The sequence below is a fragment of the Giraffa tippelskirchi genome, chromosome 7, assembly GCF_054371585.1.
Source record: "Giraffa tippelskirchi isolate mGirTip1 chromosome 7, T2T-mGirTip1v1.2.pri, whole genome shotgun sequence".
In the NCBI taxonomy this organism is placed as follows: Eukaryota; Metazoa; Chordata; class Mammalia; order Artiodactyla; family Giraffidae; genus Giraffa; species Giraffa tippelskirchi.
The window spans coordinates 119,012,519-119,033,070 of NC_137281.1; the positions used below are offsets into that span (position 1 = coordinate 119,012,519).

General features: G+C 41.9%; 1 protein-coding gene and 1 pseudogene across 1 annotated transcript in view; one reads left to right on the forward strand and one right to left on the reverse strand.

Annotated features, from left to right (window-relative positions):
• UNC13C (unc-13 homolog C) overlaps positions 1 to 20,552 on the reverse strand; it is a 1,717,543-nt gene that overhangs the window by 1,685,202 nt on the left and 11,789 nt on the right. The window lies entirely within an intron of this gene.
• On the forward strand, positions 17,788 to 18,333 carry LOC145513840 (peptidyl-prolyl cis-trans isomerase A pseudogene; annotated as a pseudogene).

Genomic DNA, 20,552 nt, shown 5'->3' on the forward strand with positions numbered 1-20,552 from the left:
ACACAAGTCTTGATGAAAATTTCACAGGGAGTAGTGAAATTGCTTGGGTCCATGTAGACAGGGAGCATATTTGGGGTTTAAAAAGAAAATAAAAACCTGGATTCAAATCCCAGTCTGGCAAATTCCTTCATATCCTTGCCTTTTAAGTGGGAAGCAAGAGAAGAAAAGAATGTTCACTGAGTGTTTACTATGTACCAAGCTCTGGGCTCGGCAATTTATCATACACCATTTCATCTAATTCTCAAAGAAGCCCCATGAGACAAGTATTAGCCTTCAGTGCAATGGTGATACACTGAGGCTTCAAGACATTAAATAATGTGTTCACAGTAATACAGCTAGCAGTGGCCAAGTCAAAATCCAAAGTGAGAACAGAAGTGTCTGTTTCCAGAATCTGCTCCTATCACTCAATGCAACCTCCCACAGTTATTCTGGGATTAAATTAGCTAATGAGTCAAGCTCATAGCGGGGTCTGATAAACATTTGTTGAATCAGAACCTCACTATGGCCAATGAAACCCTTTGAGTCCCCGCTCTAATTTCTTTACACCCCTTGACCAGCCTAGGAAAGTTTTCCCGTTTGCCAGTGAGAGAGGCTCTGTCCACCCATCCCTTGGAGAACAGGCATCCACAGGCCTCCAGTGGGTGGAAGGCAGAAGAGCAGCCTGGAGGGGTCCTGTTAGTGGAGGCGTCTGAGGCAGAATGGCACCCAGACACCCAGCCCGAGGGTGCAGGATCTGAGCCTTCTCTAGGCCCAACAGCATGTTGATGCATAGCCTTAGGTAAGAAGTTCTGCACTGCCCAGTTGAAGGTGGAAAAGGACTGAGGAGGAAAAGTAAGAGTAAGCCTTGAGGGGTAAGGTGGGGGGGTGTGTTCAAAGGGCTCCCTCTTTCTCTCCATTTTCAGCCACAGGCTTTATCATATCCAAAGGGACAGTGCAGCCTGGTTCTGGTTCCTTTTTAAGGCAGACTCCTAATTCCAATTCAGCATTGCTTCACAGAAAGCACACAGAGGTATTTATTTTCTAACATTCACCATAATCACATAAACAGCCTTGTCTCTTCTTTTGTTCACAGTGAGGTAGAGATAATTTCCCTTTTCAATATGATCAAGACTATTTTTTTCCTCTTCAAATGCAAGAAAAGAGTAGGAACATGAACAACCCAAAACTGTTTCAGAATCTTATCTTTTCACTGGCCTTTTCACATTACAATACACTTAAAGGCTCAGATAGAGAGCAGAATTAAAGACAGACACTTGCCTAGTATTTTGCAACCATTATGAATTACAGTACTTTTGATGCAAAGGGATTTTTTTTTTTAACCATGATGTCTTTTATGTGAATAGTAAAAAAAATGTTCATGGTAACAAATGCACTAGGAAAAAAAAAAGGTTAGGAAAAAAATGGAAATCCTGTTTGTGTCCATAGGTGAATTGCTGCTGTGAGGCGGCTGCAATTTGACTTTGTACAAAAAGGGTCACTGAACAGAAGGTCAGGCAGCTGGCCATTTCCATTTCAAAGATGCTATCAAAAGGCCAAGAGGCAGTTCACCCAGCAGCCCTTTAGCAAACAAGATTTTCTCCTTTCTCATTTATGATATTTTTTTATGCCAAAATAGTTTAGTGAGACGATCCCTAATTCATTTCCCCCGGAACACAAGCAGCTTTTGTGGGGTTTGGGGAGGACTTCAGTTTACGGAACTGGAAGACTTTTGAGTAATGAGGAGCCATTTGGTGGCCACTTATCAAAGGTTTTTCACTGAGGTAATAAATCACACCAGAGCCTTCACTCCAGGCTGAGACAAGTGGGGAAAGGTAGCTGTTATTACGAATTGTGGCTTGTCACGTCTGCAGTGAGAGAATTCGGTTTCACAAACACCTTGCTTATTAATTAAGAGGCCCTTGCAAAAACCATAGAAGGAAAGCACAACATTTGAGGAGACTATGATTTTGATTGAGTTAGAGGTCTTAGTAGTTAGAGCTGACCTGGTAGCTATTGCCAGGCAAAATGATTCTAGGAGAACTAGAATTTACAAAACCCTAAATTTCATGGGCCTATACAATGTAAACACCATGGGAGTGGAACAAAGCCTGGAATATAGAAGAGCAGTCACCTGGCCCAATACTGTCCACCACTGAAATCCCTTGCGGACATTCCCATAAGTAGGTTTCTAATTGCTAGAGAAAAAAAGCACAATAGTTAACACTAAAAGCACCGCTCTTTGGCCGGCCCACCACGAAGACCAGGGCAGGCCGAGCCAATGCTAGGAGAGTCTTGGGCACACTTGTGACCAGAACCACCATTAGGTCAACACAGAGGACAAGGCAAAGATCAAAACCAGGTAAGTCCCATCCATCGGTTGGTCCTAGAAATGCAGAAGAAACGCTAAGAAAAGGTCAGGAGCTGTATAAATACAAGAACAGGGTGACACAAAGAGCAAGAGTGAATGAAAAATACAAGATCCACAATAACTGCTTTAAATGGGGTGTTTAGCAGAATAGAGCTTTGTCATAAGACGAAGGATGGTATCTTGTGAAGTCTCAAAGCATAAGCCAGGCCAAATATATAGGGGCCCTCATATCTCCCCAAACTGTCTTTAACAAGCTCTCATACTTTGCCATCTTTAACCCTTTTCTCTGTAAAATGATACAAATGGTTTCCCAGCTGGTCCTTTTACTTCCATGACAGTGTGAGACTTGATTGACCTATCCGTGGATGACCAGCCATTAAGAGCACAGAACATCCATGGAAATCTCACAGAGGTCAAGGTGAGGTCTTGAAACAGCCCCTTGGGGGAGTACACCAGCAATTTCTTTGCAGTTTGGGCCATGCTAGTGAATTCTGTCACAATGATAAAAATAATTCTAACATTCCTGAGGAATAATAAAAGGAAGTCTGACTAGTAACTGCTCTATTTTGAAGATGTACTTAATACTATGAAGGAAAAGTATGATTGCCCCAAAATATTCTATTAGTTTTAATTGAGTGCTATCTACAGTCTAATAGAATGAATGACCTTGCGTTTTCTTATTATTCCATCTTTTAAAGATACTCTTATTTAAGTCATTTTACACATACAGGGGCAAAAAATATATTCTCTCTTGCTTTTTATATTTTTCCAGAATTTTCTGTCTCCAGTGCTTAGGATAAATATCTGCTGGCTAGAGGATGGGGAAGGGAAGGAGAGGAAGGAAGGGAGAGAAGGGAGGAAGAAAGAAATGGAGGGAGGGAGGGAGAGCGTGGGGCAAGGGAGAGACAAATCCAACGCTGCCTGGCTGCTGCTTCAAGAAGCAATCACTGGAATCTGTCAGAACTGCCACCAAATGAGGGCTAGTCTTATTGGGTGTTTGCTCCCATACACCTAATTATGTGGCCTTGACTATGATGGAATTTGTTCCTTAAGGAAAAGGGGAAACATGAGCCTTGGTGCTTTAATAGCAAGGAATCTTCTGAAGTAATAAATGACCCAGGGGTTAGATTTGGCAGCAGGGGACCTACTTCCTACATTCTCCCCAGAGGTGTCATGAGCAGCTGAGATCATTAGAGAGAGAAAAGGGAGTTTGGGAGGAAGATGGAGTGAGAGGAGAGGGGAAGGAAAGTGTGAGGTGATGTTACGGAAGAGAGAGGCGATCTTGTGGGATTCTCTGGCCATAACAGCTAGGCTTTTATCAGTTTGAAACAATACATTTTGAATACCGTGACCTGCCGCTCTTGAGTCACTGAGCAGAGTCACTATTAAGAACCTCAAAACCCTCTGCCCAGTACTTACGCAGTGGTAGCTGGTAGGCTTCAAGAATAAGAGACACTGAATCCAGACTCATAGTGATGTTGTCACTCTCCCCTTAATGTCTCTCTAAACTTGTTCTGCATGAGGGTTCTCCTTGCACTTCTAGCCCCACATCATGAGGCCCTCACTGAGAGTCCCTGCAAGCTCCCCAAAAAACCATATTCAAATCTCAAGGGTGGGCTCCAATGACTGTTCCCTGCATGAGCCTCAGCTCAGAGGGCAACTAGCAGAGGTAAAGAGCACATACATGTCCATCAGATTTTCACATCCCCTCTGAATACAGTAGGAGATCCTGTGAGTCCCCCTCAGTACTGCTACAGGGAGGAAAGAATATTTGCATCCATGAGATGTGGGCCAGAGTATTTTAACCAAAATTCACCTCTAGACATAAGGACAATTGAGGGAACTTGCAGTGACCCATAATGTTAATGCTTTTTTCTTCAGTGTGATAGTCTTTTCATCTAACTGCTTTATTTATACACACAAAATAAAAATCCTGTTGGGTTATTAGTTTCCTTCTCATTCAACATATGAGGAAAACTGAGACTCAGGTTAAATGGCTACTTGAAGTCAGTGAATGACAAAACCAGGACAGACACTCTTATCCCCTGACTCCAACTTCACTCCTCTCAGAACCAGGACTGGATCCACTTGAGGAGTGTGGGAAGCTTTTTTCCATCTAAACAATAAGCCTTTGATTGACCTGAGATGGTGCTGAAGATTTCTACTGTTTGATACTCCTTTAGGTTAAAGAACAGAATCTCCAGTGTCTTCTCCAGACTTGTCAAATCAGACAGCATCTCCTAGCCCTGAGTGAGGCAATGTTAAGACAAGAGGAATACAGAACAGCTCCTTATGCCCACAAGTACTGGTGGGTGGAGGGCTGCCAGGAGACAGTCAGGACTCAGAAATCAGTTGGAAAGTCCTTGGTGCCAGGTAAAGAGCAGGGATAATGGAGAAGAAAAGGGGGGGGGGGCGGTGGGGAGGAAAGAAAAATAGAGATTCTTCACTCAGAAAGAGAAGCCACCAAGGATCATAAGGCAGCTAAGGGAGGCAATCAATTCACCTCTCCTTGAGTAAGCCTGATGCAGGCACCAACTAGAGAAAGGGAGAACTCTGGCCAGGGGTACGATTTGGGGGAGTGCCCCGGCCTGGCCCATATTCCCTGCCAAGCCCTCTGGACCTCAATCTAAAAATCTCAGATAATACCCTTTTACCCCTGGTTGCTTGTAAACCAAGCAGATATCCAGTGAAGAGGGATCTACCACACTTGGGCTTGTGGGAGAATGATTTAATCAGACTCTCAAAACTCCAAGTGATCGTCAAGACAGACAACTAGGCACTGTATATGTATTACTCATTTAATGTTCTAAACAGCCCTATAAGGTAGGCAGGATTATCTCCATTTCACACTTACAGAAACTGAGGCTCCAAGATTAAGAAACTTGTCCAGGGTCAGACAACTAGTTAAGTGGCAAAGGTAGATTTCAAACAATCCAGCTCAGATTGTGCTCTTTCAGTAAAATATCTCAGTAAATTTCATAGACTTATTTCAAGAATTAAATAAGATGATGTTAATAAAATCTGGATAAACCCAAAGCAGTATGCAAACATTAGCTCTGTGTGCATGTGTGTACAAACAATACTTGCATACAGGCAACTATTCAGATCTACAGTTCCTTGTACAGAACAGCCCTGTGAATTAGTATCAGTGGCATGTTTCTCTCCACAAAGCAAATATCTGTACCTTACACAATTCCCCTGTGAACCCCATCGCCACCACAGCCATTAAATGTGGTCCCCAGATGAAGTATGAGCATGCTGGTCAAAAATGGATTTTCACAGGCTGAAAGCACTTTATGATTATCAAGGGACAAAAATGAATTAAAATCACACCCTGCTAAGTGCCACAGAAGTATTTTCAAATTAGCATCGATACTGCTATCTCCCTAGTCCCTGGCATGCAGGTTGTACCTGCTGACATGTCCCTCAGGAAAACTAATATGTTCAAATCAGACCCGAGACAGCTGATTACAGTTTATTTTCCATGCCAGTGACAACAGAAATAGGCCTGCTTTCTCAAAGCTGTTCTCTCCATGTCCTAATGAAATGTCTGTCTTTTCAGAGTATCATTTCTTGGATTTACAAATTCTCAGGTCATATAAATGCCAACTCTGTACTTGCCTGTCCCTGATAGTGAGCACTGCCTTAAAGCCTGCACCTTGCTTACTGACCCAAATACAGGTCCCAAGTTTCCTAGAACCAGTATCAGCACCAGACCATAAAAGAGAGCAACAGTCCCTTGGAAGACAGTGGCTGATTTCACAGAATGCCACTGAAGACTCCGTATGTGTGGTGATTGTTGTTATTGTTGTTCAGTCACTAAATCGCGTCCGACTCTTTGCAACCCCATGGGCTGCAGCACACCAGGCTTCCCTGTCCTTCACTATCTCCCAGTTTGCTCAAACTCATGTTCACTGAAGCAGTGATGCAATCCAACCATCTCATCCTCTGTCGCCCCTTCTCCTCTTGCCCCAAATCTTTCCCAGCATTAGAGTCTTTTCCAATGAGTCAGCTCTTCACATCGGTGGCCAAAATATTGGAGTGTCAGCTTCACCATCAGTCCTTCCAATGAATATTCAGGGTTGATTTCCTTCAGGACTGACTGGTTTGATCTCCATGTTGTCAAGGAACTCTCAAGAGTCTTCTTCAGCACCACAGTTCAAAAGCATTAAGTTTTTTGGTGCTCAGCCTTCTTTATGATCCAACTCTCACATCCACACATGACTAGTGGAAAAACCACAGCTTTGACTAGAAGGACCTTTGTCGGCAAAGTGATATCTCTGCTTTTTAATATGCTGTCTAGGTTTGTCATAGCTCTTCTTCCAAGGAACAAACATCTTTTAATTTCGTGGCTGCAGTCACCATCTGCAGTAATTTTGAAGCTCAAGGAAATAAAGTCTGTCACTGTTTCCATTTTTTCCCCATCTATTTGCCATGAAGTTATGGGATTGGATGCCATTATCTTAGTTCTTTGAATGTTGAGTTTTAAGCCAGCTTTTTTCACTCTCCTCTTTCACCATATATCTTTCTAAATCACAAGGCAAAAGAAACCAATATATATGGAAATGCATAAGGACCAGGCAACAGTATTGCCCTAAAGCATTTAGACATCACAGTCTTTACAACCTATTGCTCAGGTACCCACCCTTCCATTATCCCAAATTCTGAGCCATGGGAAGAAGGGAGAGTAGGGCTAACTATTGCATCTCTGTGGGCTGCCTTCCTTCCTTCCAACCCCTGAGCTCCAAAATACTTCAGAGGAAGGAGTGAGGACATGACAAAGGGCTTTTCTGCCTCCCTGCCTTACTTCATAGATCACCACTGTTAGAAGCCCCAATCTAAAGCAATGCAAGTTCTCACAGGTGAAAACTTACAATCAAATGTGCTTTATGAACTCAGAAATGATCATACGGGGTCCAGGTTAGATAGTAATGCTTTCTACACCAACCCCATGCAGAGTGAGTTACTCTAACTCTGCCATTGAAAGGAATACAGGTAAGAAATGTTTCAGTGTTCAGATGATCCAGGTTACATTTCTAGCAAATGGAATCAGTTTATACAAACAAATTCCCACTTGGAGCCTGAACATGTCACATGGTATGAAACAACTGAGCATAAGTCCAACACTTCATTTTTTGGAGACTGGTAGTAACTGTGCTGCTTCATGATGCTACAGGAGAATGGAATCTGGGTTCCATTGTGTCCCCAAGAACATGGTGCCCTCCAAAGCAGTGAGACAAGAGTTCCCTCCTCTACCTGCCAGGCAGTGGGACTGGAAATCCACCTTCTCCAGATCCAATACAGTGGTTCCTGGGATAGGGAATAAGAGAAAAGCTGAGGTGTGAGGGTTCTCCAGAGAGCAAAGAATGGAAGACATATGGCTGCCTCTTCATGCTGCAGCCCCAAGGGCTCACACCAGTTGCCACGCAAACAGCCTGTTCACCCTCTCTCTGCAATTCTTTGGACTTCAAAGAATGGCCTTTTCCACTGTGGCCACCTATAACTTCCAAACAGGGTCTCTTCCCATAAAGAGATAGAAAACAGACATCATTTACCAGCTCTGAGACCTCAAGTAAGTCAACTTTTCTGAGCCTCAGCTTCCTTATCCAGAAAAGGGCAATTCTTGCTGTTCAGTAAAGATCAGTTACCTAATTAGAGACATAACATTAAAGCATAGAGCCAAACCTAGCTCAAAATACATATGAAATAAACCCATTCCTTTTGCTCCTCCCTACTCTCCCCTGCCAAGTCCCCACAAACGTTATCTATCTGGTCCAAATAGGTTCAAACAAAGTTACAGTCAAATGGTTGGAGGGTTGCCAAGATTTAAACCTTCCTGGTTACTTCATCATCACAGAAGCTCAGCCTAGGAGCACAGGTAGAGGCCATGGAAATTCAAGTGGGACCTGGTTGTGGAGGAGTCTTTGAGGAGAAGAGATGAAAGAGAACTCTGAAACAATCAGCCCCAGCGGTGGAGGAGTGGCAGAAGAGCCACCTTCTCATTACCCCTTACTTCTTTCCACCCATCCTGCCCTTCACATCCTGGAGAATGGGAGACCCAGGACTGGTGAGAATAAGATGAGAGATGATTCCAGTCAACTGTTTGCTGAGGAAGCAGGTGAATGAGGAAGAGGAATCCTGTGGCCATCATGCCATGCAACCCAGGCAGCTATTTCTAAGAGCCATTCCAACTCAAGAGATAGAAGCTAGGAACTGACTGAATTTCCATCCCCAGTGAATGTGTTTGGTTAATAATCATCCTCCCTAGGCCCCAGGACCCCATAAGACAAGTTACTGCACCAACCTGCATTAAGCAAAGAAGGCTAATCAGTCGGAATCTCCAGATCCCCCCCAAAAAATCACTGCAACTCAAATGATCTGGTTGCTTTTTACCTAAATTATCCAGATAGTAACCAAAATTGTCTACCTGACTTCAAGAAGAACCTGCTCTATTGCTGACCAAAGGCTACATCTATTGAATACTCCATTCTTTCTTTGCTTACTTACTAAAATATATAATCCATATAATAATATAAAATCCTGTATATATGCAGATTTTCTTAAGATTACGATGTTGATATTCACCTAAGTTAATAAGGTCACTTTTCCCTTTATATTTGCCATTTTTAACTCTAGAAAGGGTGAAACTATAGTGACTGAAGCAGACCAGTGGTTGCCTGGGACTAGAGTTCAGGGGAAGGGACTGACTTCAAAGAGACAGGAGTTAACATTTTAGGATAATGGAGCTTTACTGTGTCTTGATGTGGGAGAGATTCACCAAACTGTATATACAGAATTAACAAATTTTCTTGTATGCAAATTATACCTCAATAGAGCTGAACAGTGTCATTTTTCACAATAGAAAACCATAACTTAAGAATGTCACTGAAAATGCTTCTGTTACACAAAGATGAAAATATTAGGTCTGCCAAAATGTCTCAATAACAGGGTACTTCATCAGAATATGTCAATACTTTATGGTATAAATCACCATCTGTCAGCCGCCTGAGGTGGACCCATGTAACACTGAACGTGCCCAGAGTGTACATTTCTCCATCACATCCTCTAGGAGTATTAGTTAACCCATTACAAGTAAAGGCAATAGCTTTCCTCAGGTGGACAATCAGGATGGCAGTCTGGTACACTAGAAAAAAGAAGGCAAATGTTTTGAATCAACCTGAAACTCTCTCTTTCCATAGCCCAAACGTGTAGAATTGACAGAATCTTATCCTAATGCTGTCTCCATGTTTACTTGACAAACCAAAAACTTGAGGCTCAAATGTTTTTGCTTTACCCATTTGATTTACAACAGACAGGCTGGAGGCACCCCCAAAATACTCTGGGAATCAATAAAGTTGGAGACAACAAAGGCTCGTGATAGTAGAAGAAATTTCTTCTACTTTATTACCTCCAAAGCTGAGGTGTCTAGGGCTGTGTGGGTAAAAGCATTACTCCACCCTTTTTAAAGATCTACTTTGGTGCACTCCTCTTAGACCCAGCAAGAAACATGTGGAGAAAGGAGATCAGCGGGGAACAATCACTTTTGAAATCCCACAAAGTCAGCCTTAAGAGGAAGGGATAGATAAGGTCAGGGGCCCAGCACTCAGTCTCCTGGTTGAAACCTCAGGCTGGAGGAGAAAGAGGAAACCAACAGTGTACTGGTATCTCTCACTCAAGAAGCCTCCAGGGACTTCCCTAGTGGTCCAGTGACTAAGACTCTATGGTCCCAATGCAGGGGACCTGGGTTTGAGTCCTGACTGGAGAACTAGATCCCACATGGAGCAAATAAGTGTCCATATGCCATAACTAAAGATTCCACATGCCACAACTAAGACCTGGCACAGACAAATAAATAAAATAAAAACAAATATTAAAAAAAAAAGAAACCTCAGGCTTCCCAGGTGGTTCAGTGGTAAAGAAACCACCTGTGAATGCAGGAGACCTGGGTTCGATCCTTGGTCTGGGAAGATCCCACATGCTACAGAGCAACTAAGCCCATGCACCACAACTACTGAGCCTGTGCTCTAGAGCCCAGGAGCCACAACTACTGAGCCCATGTGCCACAACTACTGAAGCCTGTTCACCCTAGAGCCTGTGTTCTGCAACAAAAGACGCCACTGCAATGAGAAGCCTGAGTGCCACAACTACAGAGTAGCCCCCACTCACAGCAACTAAAGTTCACACAGCATCAAAGACCTAGAGGAGCCAAAAATAAATAAACAAATAAATAATTTAAAAATAATAATAATAGTCCACTAAAAAGAAGGAACCTCCAAACCAAACTTTCAAGAACAATCATTGTCATTTTCAGTCCATTAATTCATTATTGATGATATCTGTTGGGAAATTGGGTCTGGGACTAGAATGAGCAGGTTGGGTCCAAGACACTTTCCAAGTTGCCTACAGCATTATTTGTCTTCCTCTCCTAGGGTGGTCTCATCCACCCCTCAGCTTTGATTGCCAAACTCACCTTGATGATGTCTACAAATTTCTAGCTCAGTTCCCTACCCTAAGCTACAGCAATGGATTCTCTCTTGTCCACTGACCATAGCTTTCTGGATATTTGACAAGAAACCTGAATTCTTATAGCAAACCCAAACTCAGCATCATTACTCTCAAATCTACCCCTCACCTGACCTCTAAATAAGAGATTAGTGTCCAGACAACAGGCACCCAGTCACCTAAGCCTCAAACAGAGATGGCACTTGAAATCTGTTCTCCTCAACTATCATCATATCCAGTTGGTCACCAAATTTCATCAATTCCACCTCAAGGGTATCTCTTAAATCCACTCCTTCCACTATGTTATATCTCACAATTTTCCTGAAAAATCCCAATTGTTCCTCCACTTCTAGCCTTGACGGATCCATCCCATACAGTCAATGCTGTTGAAGCCCCACCCAGGTCCCCTAAGACTGATATGCTCATCCCCAAGAGGATGCGGGTTTTGACTGATAGCAGCTCACACTCACACTCTTCTCTAGAAGACTATCAACAACTGATGGAGCCATCTTATCTGGAGGCAGCTGGGGTACTATTCTCGCCTTGGGGGTAGCAGAACCACCTCTGAGCTGTAGTTCATTCCCCAGAGCTCCCTATGAAATCAAACTGAGTTTCAGCTTCTCCCTGAAACCACATCTTTGATCAACTTCTTCCCCTGCCCCATCCCACTTCTCTCACTCAAAGTATCTTCCCCTGAGAGCACCCCTTCAATAGATCACTTATATAAGAATCTCCATCTCAGGCTCTGTTTCTAGAGATTCTGACTTAAGATATCTTTCATATTGGAACAGAATAACTTCTTTTTAAAGGCATAGTAGCTCATGTAATTCCCTGGCATACTTTTTAATTTATACTTCATTATGTACATATAATCCAAAGACCTTAGTGTATCATACAGGCTCTTGCCTACTGCGCTAGACAGTTTGCCCACCTGTCTGTCCCCTGTCCCAAATTCTCTTCTCCAACCAGCATTCTATTCTTACTCTCTACTAAAATACTCCACTTTCCCTCAAAACAACATTCTTTCATACCTCAATATAAGCTCATGTTCCTCCCTTTGCCTGAAATTTATTTCACCATCTTGTCTAAGTTCTTGTTCATCATTTAAGACTCAGCTTAAACCTCACCACTTCCTTGAACTTTTCCTCAGCATTCCTACCCTCTTCAGTTCAGTTCAGTCACTCAGTCATGTCCGACTCCTTGTGAACCCATGGGCTGCAGCACGCCAGGCTTCCCTATCCAACACCAATTCCTGGAGCTTGCTCAAACTCACCTCCATCATATCAGTGATGCCATCCAATCATCTTATCATCTGTCATCCCCTTCTCTTCCTGCCCTTAATATTTCCCAGCAATAGGGTATTTTCCAATGAGTCAGTTCTTCGTATCAAGTGGCCAAAGCTGGAGCTTCAGCCTCAACATCAGTCCTTCCAATGAATATTCAGGGTTGACTTCCTTTAGGATTAACTGGTTTGATCTCCTTGCTGTCCAAGGGACTCTCACATCACAGTTCAAAAGCATCAATCCTTCGGCATCCAGCTTTCTTTATAGACCAACTTTCACATCCATACATGACTACTGGAAAAACCATGGCTTTGACTATATGGACCTTTCTTGGTAAAGTAACATCTCTGTTTTCTTTTTCTAACTTATTTATTTCTTAATTGAAGAATAATTGCTTTACAGAATTTTGCTGTTTTCTGTCAAATATCTCTGCTTTTTAATATGCTGTCTATGTTGGTCATAACTTTTCTTCCAAGGAGCAAGCATCTTTTAATTTCATGGCTGCAGTCACCATCTGCAGTGATTTTGGAGCCCAAGAAAATAAAGTCTGTCACTGTTTCCATTGTTTCCCCATCTATTTGCCATGAAGTGATGGAACCAGATGCAGTGATCTTAGTTTTCTTAATGTTGAGTTTTAAGCAAGGTTTTTCACTCTCCTCTTTCACTTTCATCAAGAGGCTCTTTAGTTCCTCTTCACTTTCCGCCATAAGAGTAGTGTCATCTGCATATCTGAGGTTATTGATATTTCTCCCAGCAATCTTGATTCCAGCTTGTGCTTCATCTAGTTCAGCATTTCACATGATGTACTCTGCATTTAAGTTAACCAAGCAAGGTAACGATACACAGCCTTGACATACTCCTTTCCCAACTTGGAACCAGTCCATTGTTCCATGTCCGGTTCTAATTCTTGCTTCTTAACCTGCACACAGATTTCTCAGGAGGCAGATAGTGTGGTCTGGTATTCGCATCTCTTTGAGAATTTTCCACAGTTTGTTGTGATTCCACACAGTCAAAGGCTTTGGCATAGTCAATAAAGCAGAAGTAGCTGTCTTTCTGTGATTTTTTTGCTTTTTCTATGATCCAATGGATGTTGACAATTTGATCTCTGGTTCCTCTGCCTTTCTAAATCCAGCTTGAACATCTGGAAATCCTTGGTTCATGTACTATTGAAGCCTAGCTTGGAAAATTTTGAGTATTACTTTGCTAGCATGTGAGATGAGTGCAATTGTCCTACCCTCTTAGGCAGAGTCAGATGTCACATTCCTCATAGTCAAGTGATTACATGTACACATCTTTATTTCATTTGCCCTGTTGTGTTGTATTTTCATGTTACCATCAAGATAATTCAGTGCACATCATTGTGAGCTTCATTAGGACACGGGCTGGGTCTTAGACATCTTTGCATTCCCAGTGCTTAGCACAGTGCCAACACATAGTAGCTGCTCAACAAATACTTATTGAATACAAGTAGTGTTTGTTCTCCAGCCCTGGAAATGACCTTTCCTTTCGTTCCCATTGCTTCCAAAACAATGGTGTGGGCTCCTTGTTCTTCTTTATCCTGCTGCTTACAAAGTCCAATCTTTACCCTGGCTTCCTTCCCCATGTATTTCTGGGGATGGAGGGAAGGTCTGAAGGATATGCTTCTTATATCCTGAGGGATATAACAGCTAGGGGTTATCTGGTTGTCACCTGTCACATAGATCTGGAATACTACTCTAGGCTTTTCTGTGGGTCACTGTTTGGCATGGTCAGCTTCTTTAGGCCACCTGAGAACCCTCAGTACCAATTTTACTAAGTGAGGACACGGACTCTCTTTTAATTCTCAACACATAGTCTTAGGGAAGCTGTCTTGGTCAGCAGACAAAGTATCAAAGGGGAATTACAAAATACCAAAGAGGAATTACAAAAACGAGGAAGACCCATAAAACCTTATGTGAGCCATCACCGCTCCAAAGTCCATGAAGTCTCAAACTGTCCTTTTCAAGCAAGATCTGCACTTTACCTTTGCATTACCAAAGGCATGGTAAAATGTTAGGGTTTCCAGACCAAAAGAAAAAGAAAGAGAACAGTCTTCGGGTCTTTCACAGTATAAAATCTCTGCCTCTGAAAAACATAAAACTGCTACTATCTTTGAAATAAAAAATTTCACTAACCATCAAGCTTTCACAAACATTGTATTCTAGGTTCAGAGTATTGCCCTAGTGAAATGAATAAATACATGAAAGAATAAACCAAAAATATCTATACAATGTGATTAAGGTTTTAGGAAAGGGACACAAGAGAAGAAATCATTTAAACCTACAAAGAATGGGGAAACTCATTCCAAGAGAAAGAATACAGAGCACAGGTCAGAACCCAGCAAACAGAAACTTTATGACACTTTCTAGGAAAATTATGGAGGAATCCAAGTATCATTTAGGAGCAGTCAGACTGGAAGGTTAAGTAAGACCCCTTCCAATACTGAAATCCACTCTAACTACAAGGGAAATGATTTGAATTAAAATGTGCATTTAAAGTGATAAGCAATGGCAAACCTTTCAAGGTTTTTGCTTAGTCTCCTATCACTTTGTGGGTTGCTAACTTTTGGTAGGAACGGTCGCAGTGAACCATGTCATCAGATTACAAAAATGATGAAGGAAAAAAATGCCACAACATTAACAGTACCTGCCTATTGATGATGAAATTATGATCGAATTGTTTTTGTTGTTTCATGTTTAGTGCTGCTTATTTATACATTTATGAATGATATCCCAAAAATCTTTGCAAGAAGCATTTACCATTTCAAGATAAATCTAAGGAACACATTGCTACAGCATTCATAATTTTTAAAACAAACTCTAAGGAAAATTCTGAGTAACAGTCAAATTAGAAGACAGAGTCCTCATTGAGCAAACTTAGCCCTCTCTAATGGCACATTTACTAAGAAGGTAATTCAGCCCCTAAAAGCATTACCTCTCAAAAACTGCAGAGAATGGCAATGACCAAGTCAGTATTAAATACAAGAAGTTGTATCACCTATGCCCAAGCCACTTTATCTTGATGAGTATACAGAGGCATAAGTATTCCTTTGTCCTCAGCAAGAGCCAGAGACAAGCAGAATGGCATGAGGAGTTTCACTTTTTCCTAGAAACATATTTTTTTAGGAGCTAAATCTTAGTGGCAAACAGCAAGTAACCTTACTTGTAGGCTAGTTACTTACAGTACCTAAAAAAGAAATCGTATTGGAGATTCCAAACAACTGAAGCCCACACTAGAGGAGGAATGAACAAGTTCAAAATGACATACTTCTCAGAAAGAAAGTTTTCAAAAAGATATGAAAGAAGGAAGTTACAGAGTTAGAATATGTCCTGATCTATGCAGTGAAAGAAATCCCTCAAGGACTTGGGAATATAATCAAGATTAATGCTGGACATACACAGAAAGCATGCAGCATCATTTGGAAGATGGAAGCATCAACATGAAATACCTGAATGAGCCTAAAGGTGAGAAACAATGCCTGGAAAGGAGACGACAATGGAGGAGCCATGTGATCCTTCAAAGTGAACACATGGAGAAGGCAAAGGTCGATGGTGAGATGGGAAGAGCTGCCAGTGGGATGAACTGGATGAAGGATGAAGTGAGCACAGGGACAGAGGAAAGGAGCATCAAATGAAGAGGTTGCCGGACCATACACAATCTTTTCTGTAAAGCAACTCAGCCACTGGCCAATAATCCTTCAGGCCAGAGAAGAAATTATCTTCCAGTTTTGAGCTTTGTGACTGTCATAATTCATAGCTAAGGTCCCAGCTTTTGATTAGGTGCTCTAAGATCAGCACACTTCAATATAGAAACTGAAAGAAATTTTGAAATAAAATAAGTCAGTGGATTCAGGCCACATGTCTGAGTCTTAAAGCAAAAAGGAATAGCAAACATTCAGGGAAACATTAGCTTAAGAAACACAGGTTAGTGATCCAAAGGGTTTTCTAGGTTAAAGGAGGGGTCATACTAGGACTTTGGGCTTAGTCACTATAGAATTAATTGCCCTGTCCTGGGCATCCAACCTGACGGCAAATCCATGAAAAAAAATTGTTAAGGGAATCCCAATAATACAGAGAGAACTGAAAAAGAAGTCTGAAAATAGAATGTAGAAAGTGAAGGGAGAACTCATACATTTTCTTATTACCCGCAGGTAAGAGAAAAAAAGACTGATGAGCCCTGGAATGCTGAGAAAAGTTGGACTTCACCAAATATAAAACAAAGTCCACACTGAAGCTACATAGAGGCTCACAAGACAAATAAAAGTTCTTTTTCCTTTGACTTTATATCCTCAAATGACACTTATGATCTATTCCACTTATATATTGTATCTATTATTATAATAAATTCCACTCTAGTTCCACTAAAGTGATTCATTCTAGATCACACATGAAATAACATATGCAAAAGAAGTTACATAACAATATACATTGAGCAAGGCGGAATAATGCCTGGTCCATAACTGGTATTCAATAGATAGCTTGTAGTCATTCACTTGGAGCTCCTAGGTGGCACTAGTGGTAAGGAACCTGCCTGCCAATTCAGGAGCTGTAAAGAGATGCAGGTTCCATCCCTGGGTTGGGAAGATCCCCTGGAGGAGGCCACGGCAACCCACTCCATTATTCTTATCTGGAGAATTCCTTGGACAGAGGAGCCTGGCAGGCTATAATCCATAGGGTAATAAAGAGTTGGACATGAATGAAGCGACTTAGCACCCACACACACATTCACTTATTTATTCATTTATTCAATATTTATTGACTGTCTACTATATGCAAGGCACTATTCTAGACACTGAGAATTCAGCATTAAAAAAAAAGACAAGGCCCTCATGAAGCTTCCATTCCAGTGGGGGGGACTGGAAAATACACAAATAATACATGTAACAAAGGCAGAGCATAATGAGTGCTATGAAGAAAAAGAACATTAAGGACACAGAGAATACCTAGGAGTCTCTTTGGGGCTTCTCTGGTGGCTCAGATGATAAAGATTCTGCCAGCAATGTGGGAGATCCAGGTTCAATCCCTGAGTCGGGAAGATCCCCTGGAGAAGGGAATGGCTACCTACTCCAGTATTCTTGCCTGGAGAATTCCATGGACAGAGGAGCCTGGTGGGCTACAGTCCATGGGGTCACAAAGAGTCAGACACAACTAAGCGACTAACACTTTCACTTTTTTCAGAGGTCTCTTTAGATAGGGCAATTGGGGAGGTCTCTCTGGGGAGATGGCATTCAAGCAGAGACCTGGATGAAGTGAGGAAATATAAGGAAGCATCATGCAGAAAGAGGGAAAATGCAAGGTCTTGAGTAAATCACCAGTCGCAAAGAGTCAGACACAACTGAGCAACTGAACTGAACTGAAGGAGATGAGTGAGGCTGGATCACAGCGAGGGAGGAAAGAAGGATGGGAAACCAGCAGGAGAGAGAGGTGAGTGCCAAGCTGTTGTGATGGCCTTAGTGGGTCATGAGAAGGACTTTGGATAGTATTTCAAATGTGGGAGGAAGCCATATGAGGGTCTTAAGCAGGAAAGCCACATGATCTGATTTCTATATTAAAATAACCACTTTGACAGGTTTGTAGAGAGTGAACTGTGGAGGGTGTGAGAGAAAGAGTAGAAGTAGGGATAAAGCTGGATCAAGGAATGCGAGGAGGACCTCGTAGATGCACTTGCCTGGAATCTCGCCCACTGCCCAACCATGGTCAACCCCACCTGGTCTTGGACATTGCCAACAAGCCCTTGGGTCACTTCTCTCTCAGGCTGTTTGCAGACAAAGTTCCAAAGGCAGCATAAAACTTCTGAACTCTGAGCACTGGGGAGAAAAGATTTGACATGAAGTTTCCTGCTTTCACAGAATAATTCCAGGATTTATGTATGTGCAGGGTGGTGACTTCACAAACCATAATGGCTCTGATGGCTAGTCCATCTAAGCAAAGAAATTTGATGACAAGAATTTCATCCTGTAGCATACAGGTCCTAGCATCTTGTCTATGACCAATGTTGGCCCCAACACAAATGGTTCCCAGTTTTTCATCTACAGTCTGGCAAGACTGAGTGTTTGGATGGCAAGCATGTGGTCTTTGGCAGGGTGAAAGAGGACATGAATACTGTAGAAGCCACAGAGTGCTGCAGTCCAAGAATGGCAAGACCAGCAAGAAGATCAAAATTGCTGACTGTGGACAAATCTAATAAATCTGACTTGTATTTAACCACCAGACCATTGCCTCTGTAGCTCAGGAGAGCATCCCATCATCCACATCTTCTTGAAATAACTCCTATAATTTTTGTGCTCCCACTGCTGTTCTTTGGGTTCCATATTTTCCTTATCCCCCTCCAAGTTTAGCTGGATTGCAAAGTTAAGTTTATGACTATGAAATAAAAACTAAACAAAAAAAGCAATGAGAAGAAAATGATAGCTCAGGAGATGAAATAGAAGGCATCTCCCATTTCTCCAAAGAGAGGGTCCCCAAAAAGTATTTTAGCCAATTTGAATATATAATTGCAAGAATGTGAATTTGTCAAATTTCTACTTAAAGAAAGCTAGCATTTTAATTTCATTCACATATATATTTAAATTCTATCTACAGAATCAATCTAAAAATACCAATTTATCAATCAAGTATTTCTTCTTTACCAATCTCATATACATGAAGTAATTTTGATAAAACTCATCACAAGCATGTTTGACATCTTTTAAGAGCCACTTTTTGGGTCACTTCACACAAATTTCTAGGGCATGCCATCTTCACTCCCCGCTATACCTGTTTTGAATCCATGTATGGGCTTCCCTGGTGGCTCAGATGATAAAAAATCTGCCTGCAATGCAGGAGACTTGGGTTCGATCACTGAGTTGGGAAGATCCCCTGGAGAAGGGAATGGCTACCCACTCCAGTGTTCTTGGACTTCCATGGACAGAGGAGTCTGGCAGGCTACAGTCCATGGTGTCACAAAGAGCTGGACACAACTGAGCAACTAACATACACGCACACCACACACACACAATGCTGTAGCTGAATGCTTATTCCAAATCACAAATACCCATTTGTAAAGATTCAGATTTTAAAGTGGAACTTACATCAGAATGCAGATTCTTTGAAAGCAAGGATATTGTTTTCTGAACTATTGTATCCCCAGTGCCGAGAACAAGGATCAGCAAATATGGCCTATGGACCAAATCAGTGAACAACAGTTTTATAAACAGTTTCATTGGAACACCAGCAGGCCTATTTATTTGCATATTGTCTGTGACTGCTTTTGCTCTGTCACAGCAAAGTTGAACAGTTGTGACAGAGATTGTATGACTTGCAAAGCCTAAAACATCTACTTTCTAGCCCTTTACAGAAAAAGTTTGCTGATCCCTGGTCCAGAGCATTGTGTAGCTTGCAGTAGGTATTCAACAGAAATTTGATATTGGTACAAGGAATATAGGTACATAGGTACCTATACTGTACCTATATAGGTACAAGGAAACTCCTTATTTTCTGAAAACCAATTTGCAGAAGGAAAAAGCAAAACCTGATATTCTGTAGTATTTGTCAAATTCACCCTCAGCTCCCTCCATGCTGGCCCCTTCTAGTGGTTCTTTTCAAGCACTAAGTGGCATAAAAGCGTTTCTATCTGATTTCTATGGGAGCATTTTCTAAGGCAGCTCTCCTTCCCTCCACACCATAAATAACTCTAAAGACATCACTTCTCTCTTTTGTGCCTCCATTTTCCACAACTTGAAAACAGAGTGTTTGAGGAACTCGCCGGTCAAGTGTTTTCAGAGAAAAGGAACTGCAGTAGGAGTGTTTGACTTTTATATTTGGAAAAAGCAAAGGGGTAGGAGCATGGGAAGCCCATACACACATAGAGGAGTGGAAGGGCCGGTCAGCAGCTGGATCCAGGAGAGAGCAAGCCTCATGGAAAGACAGCACCTTTTGAAAAGGGACTTCTTTCTCCATAGTTCAAACTTTTCTTATAAAAGCATGCTTTGAAGGGGTCCTGAAATTCTTTTCCATCCCATGTTGAAAAGCTATGTACAAATGTTCTGATTTTTATAGTATGCAGGCTCTTTCCAAAGTTTCCAGTGCTCCTATGGAGGTATGCTGGAAAGGTCTGCAGGTAGCTCAGCCTAGCTAAGGCTCTGTCAACAGCTGCAATGCTAGATATAAAATCACCTGAAAGAACTCCAAGCTAGAAAACTGATAGAATGGTGAGTGCTTTATTTATTCTTGCAGAGCAAAATGGAAATTACCTCCCTTGTTGAAAGAGAATCTAGTCTCAAGAGGCAAAGAGCTTATAGTTTTTGTCATTGTAAAGGGCTCAAAATTGTTCTGCTTAAACTCTCTGGTTCTTCTTCTGCTTTCTGGAAAGGAACAGAGAGGAACTCTGAGAGAAGTGAGATGAACCCTTTTAAAGTATTCTAG